Source organism: Schistocerca americana, chromosome 8 (assembly GCF_021461395.2).
Source record: "Schistocerca americana isolate TAMUIC-IGC-003095 chromosome 8, iqSchAmer2.1, whole genome shotgun sequence".
Lineage (NCBI taxonomy): Eukaryota > Metazoa > Arthropoda > Insecta > Orthoptera > Acrididae > Schistocerca > Schistocerca americana.
In genome coordinates this window covers 83,868,647-83,874,445 of record NC_060126.1, presented here as the reverse complement: position 1 = coordinate 83,874,445, position 5,799 = coordinate 83,868,647, and positions in this window count along the sequence as shown.

Below are 5,799 nucleotides of genomic sequence, written 5' to 3'. Positions count from 1 at the left end.
GTTAACAGTACGGAGTTGTAAGTTGGTATTAATATTCTTAATTAGGGCAATGTCAAGGACATCTGGAATGTGGTTTTGGACATTCGGGATTCTCGTAGGCTGGTTTGGAGCGTGGATTGTGCATTCCAATTTGTCTTGGGCGTCGTATAGTTGACGTCTTTTTGTTTTGTGTTGATTGAGTTCCATGATTCGTGTTTTGCATTGAGGTCTCCTAGCATCAGAATTTTCGGAAAGCGATGAAAAATTGTCGTAAGGTCTTCTTTAATTAGTTGTTTATTGGGACTGATGTAAGCTGCAACTATGGTTGTGTTTCCGATGGCGGTGTGTACGGTGACTGCGGTTGCTTCTAACGATTGAAGTGGTGGAAGTGTTTCATGGTGATGGGTGATGTTCCTTTTTATGAAAATAGCGGTTCCGCCGCCTCTTAGGTCCAGTCGGTCTGTTCTGTAGGTGTGCACATTTCGTAGTCTAAACGTCGTCGTCGGAGTAAAATGAGTCTCTGTTACTGCGATTATGTCTAGTCGATGTCGGGCGCTGAATTCATTAAGTTCTGCTTGTTTCGATTAGAGGCCGTTCGCGTTCCAGTTGCAGAATGTAAGGTGTCGTGTTTGCCCTTATTTATTTATTTATTGTTCCGTGGGACCACATTTAGGAGAAGTCTCCATGGTCATGGAACGAGTCAATACATGAAATTATAACACGATTGTAGAAACAGATAAAATGAAATATAAGAAACATATTCAGGCGACAAGCCGTTAGTTTAAATAAAGAAAATCAAGAATGTAACACTGGAATTTGCTTAATTTTTTAGCTCTTCCAGGAGCTCCTCGACAGAATAGAAGGAGTGAGCCATGAGGAAACTCTTCAGTTTAGACTTAAAAGTGTTTGGGCTACTGCTAAGATTTTTGAGTTCTTGTGGTAGCTTATTGAAAATGGATGCAGCAGAATACTGCACTCCTTTCTGCACAAGAGTCAAGGAAGTGCATTCCACATGCAGATTTGATTTCTGCCTAGTATTAACTGAGTGAAAGCTGCTAACTCTTGGGAATAAGCTAATATTGCTAACAACAAACGACATTAAAGAAAATACATACTGTGAGGGCAATGTCAAAATTCCCAGACTATTGAATAGGGGTCGACAAGAGGTTTTCGAACTTACACCATACATAGCTCGAACAGCCCGTTTTTGAGCCAAAAATACCCTTTTTGAATCAGAAGAATTACCCCAAAAAATAATACCATATGACATAAGCGTATGAAAATATGCGAAGTACACTACTTTTCGTGTTGAAATGTCACTTATTTCAGATACTGTTCTAATGGTAAATAAAGCGGCATTTAGTTTCTGAACGAGATCCTGAACATGGGCTTTCCACAACAGCTTACTATCTATCCGTACGCCTAGGAACTTGAACTGTTCCGTCTCGCTTATAACATGCCCATTCTGTCTGATTAAAATGTCAGTTCTTGTTGAATTGTGGGTTAGAAACTGTAAAAACTGAGTCTTACTGTGATTTAGCATCAAATTATTTTCCACAAGCCACGAACTTATATCATGAACTACATTATTTGATAATGTTTCAATATTACACACAAGATCCTTCACTACCAAGGTGGTGTCATCAGCAAACAGAAATATTTTTGAATCACCTGTAATACTAGAAGGCATATCATTTACATAAATAAGAAACAGCAGTGGCCCCAGCACCGACCCTTGGGGAACACCCCATTTAACAGTGCCCCATTGGGACTGAACATCATTACCACTCTCAATATTGCGGAGGATTACCTTCTGCTTTCTGTTCTTAAAGTAGGAGGCGAACCAATTGTAAGCTACTCCACTTACTCCATAATGTTCCAACTTCTGCAGTAATATTTTGTGGTCAACACAGTCAAAAGCCTTCGTTAAATCAAAGAAAACACCTAACGTTCGCAACCTTTTATTTAATCCGTCCAAAACCTCACAGAGAAAAGAGACTATAGCATTTTCAGTTGTTAAGCCATTTCTAAAACCAAACTGTACGTTTGACAGCAAATTATGTGAATTTAAATGCTGCAGTAACCTTGTATATACAACCCTCTCGATAACTTTAGCAAACACCGATGGCATAGAAATAGGTCTATAATTGTCAACATTATCCCTGTCTCCCTTTTTATAAAGTGGCTTCACTACCGAGTACTTTAATCGGTCAGGAAACCAACCACTCCTAAAGGAAAAGTTACAGATATGGCTAAGTACTGAGCTAACATACGTGGAACAATACTTCAGTATTCTGCTAGATACCCCGTCATATCCATGAGAGTTCTTGGTCTTTAGTGATTTAATTATTAACTCAATCTCCCTCTTGTCAGTATCATGGAGGAGCATTTCAGGTAACAGTCTCGGAACACTTTTTTCTAAGAGCGCTCTATGATTCCCTGTTGGGACTAGGTTTCTATTTAGTTCACCTGCTATATTCAGAAAGTGATTATTAAGTACTGTACATATATGCGACTTATCAGTAACACGGACATCCCCACTACGCACTGATTCTATATTCTCGACCTGTCTCTGCAGACCAGCCACTTCCTTTACGACTGACCATATGGTTTTAATTTTATCCTGAGACTTAGCTATTCTATCTGCATACCACATACTTTTTGACTTCCTAATAACTTTTTTAAGCACCTTACAATACTGCTGCATTTAGATTTTGACTGTTTCTAACGTTTTGATATAATTGCCACTTTGTTCTACAAGATATTCTTATCCCTTTAGTCAGCCACCCAGGCTGCCTGTTTGTGCTAGAACCCTGTTTTGAACATTCTAACGGAAAGCAACTTTCAAAGAGCACGAGAAAAGTCTTGAGGAAAGCATTATATTTATCGTCTACTGTATCAGCACTATAAACATCTTGCCACTCTTGTTCCTTGATAAGGTTTACAAAAGTCTGTACAGCAACTGGATCAGCTTTCCTAAAAAGTTGGTAACTATATTTAACATGTGTTGCAGCACAAAAATCTTTTAGACTTAAATTTTGTGCATCATGATCTGAAAGGCCATTCATCTTTTTGCTAACAGAATGCCCTTCTAATAATGACGAATGAACAAAAATATTGTCTATGGTTGTTCTACTGTTCCCTTGCACTCTCGTTGGAAAGAATACGGTTTGCATAAGATTATATGAATTAAGGAGGTCTGCCAGCATCCTTTTCCTTGCACAATCACTTATACAATTAATATTGAAGTCACCACATATAACTAACTTTTTGTATTTCCTATAAAGTGAACCAAGAACCTCCTCTAGCTTTAGCAAAAATGTTGTGAAATCGGAGTCTGGGGATCTATAAATAACAACAGTAAGAAGTTTAGCTCCACTAAATTTAACCACACCTGCACAACATTCAAACACCTTTTCAGTGCAGTACTTTGAAACATCAATTGACTCAAATGGGATACCGTTTTTCACATACATGGCTACTCCCCCACACCGCAAAGAGCTCGTAGAAAAGCTGCCAGCCAACCTGTATCCTGGTAAAGGAAGCCTCTGAAATTATTGGTATATCTGAACACTTCTTAAATAAGGAGATAATTCAGAGTCAACATCTATAAGCAGTTCACTAACTTTATCTCTAATACCTTGTATATTTTGATGAAATATACTAATTCCCTCATTAATCGGATACCCAAGCTTTGTAGAAAGTGGTTTCTTTGTTAGAGACACTTCCCTTAAGCAGGAATACCTAACAGCTGACTTCAATCTAAAAAAGGGACAGCTCTAACACCCACAACTACCGGAATTTTCCCATGAGTGATCCCACCACCCCCACCTATGCTGTTACCTATAAGTTTTGCCAACCTCCCCTTCCCATACCTGTTGAGGTGCAGGCCATGTCTAGTGAAACCCGTCCTACTGATAGAAGGCATGAGTCACATTTCAGTGGTGTCGGCGGAGTCTGTCATCAGCGCACCCCCAAGTCTCATGTTATTACGCCTGACGGCTGTATTAAGATGAGGCCGGTCGTGACGCTGAAACAGTTCCACGAAATGCACATTCGTGTTGCCAGTCTGAGTGGCTATCTTTTCCAGGTCACCATCTATGTCATACTCCCCATCCCTATCAATACTATTACCAGCCCCACCCACAATCACTACCTGATCCTCTTTAGTAAAATCCCTACATAACCCCCCTATGTTAAAAGTCACCTGAGCCAATCCTGCATTTGGCTTCACAATGCTGGTGACCTGGTACTCACTCCCCAAAACTTCCTGCAACTGCTGGCCTACACCTCTACCATGAGAACTACCTAACAGCAGAACCTTCTTCTTTCTCTTAGACTTTGCAACTGTCCTAGCCACCGTAACTACTGAGGTCTTCTGCATACTTCCTACATCTACAGCTACTAGAGATTCCTCTCCACTAGACTCTGACAGTTGGTCATATCTATTACAAACACCAATAGTAAAACTATCTGAAAATCTCCTTCTCCTAGCAGATCTCTTGCCAACAGCCAGCTCCCATTCCCCAACCCCCTTCTCCCTCCTCATCCTATCTAGCTCCTCCTGTGCGTTTTTCAACTGCACCTGAAGGGCACAGATCTTACGCTCCTGCCCCTCTATCAACTTACTCTTGCTACATAACCTGCAGTTCCAGGAGAGGATCTCACCAGAATGCCCACTGGCTTCCCCACTGCATTCCCCCCAGTGAAAATACTTCGAACAAGTCTCACACCGCAATCCACTACTCACGAACCTACGGCAAAGCCCACACTTCTCACTCATGGTAAAATTTTACAATTATTGAAACAAGAAAACAACTTTATCTAAGTTCCGCTACTACAATAAGAAGATGTTAAAAACTGACTACAATTATCACAAACTTGCTCTACAAGGGAAGTAACTACTATTATTGACAGTATTAATCAACAACAAATGAGAATATAACAAAATACTAACACAGAAAGAAAATCAAACGTCTAATGACAGTAACGAAACTGAAAGCAGTTCGCAAAAATTTCTTCTGAAGTTGTTTCACCGGAAAACACCAAGAACACCGGTTGAAGACTACTAAAGTTCCTAAATAAACTACTATACACGAACAATTAATTAGTACTTAGCTTTCGATGCGCCGCTACAGCTGCAACTGGTCAGCGCGGAATGTAAACACGGGTAAGAGGTTAAGTTGGTCGATACGAAACACTCACAAATATCAGGCCACAACACAAGAAATGCAGAGGTGAATGAAGAAACCACTAATAAGTCACTTATATAGTAAATATTATCACAAAAACAGTTGTGCCATTTTTTACGGCGCAACGAATGCCTTGATGATTCCCTCAACAAGACTGAGGAAAGATGTGATTTTTTGCTGTAAGTTGGTGAGAAGTGTTGCGATATCTGTTAGGGCTTGAGAAAAGGGCTGCACGTTGCTGGCCGAGGTCATTGAACTCGCTTCGTCATATTTTATGTTGGGTCTATTTGCTGTTGCATCAGAGTAGTATTTGTTGTGTTCTTCAGTAGATGAGAATGGGCCGTTACGTTCGAGTCGTGAATTGATGGATGTGCTCTTCTCTGTCCTAGCTTGTTGTGCGGTGAATGGCTGAGCGGTGGATAGTTATGTTACACACGGTTGCTGGGTTGTTGCTGGACGGGATGTGGTTGCAGGCGGTGAACAGTATGCTATTGGAGGAGCAGCTGTATAGTACGCGTTGTATGTCGTGTTCTGTTTTGGAGCATGTTTCCCCAGATTTTATATTTGGGAGGTAATTCTTGGTATTTCTTGCATCCTAGAAATGAAGCTGGATGCGCCTCGTTGCAGT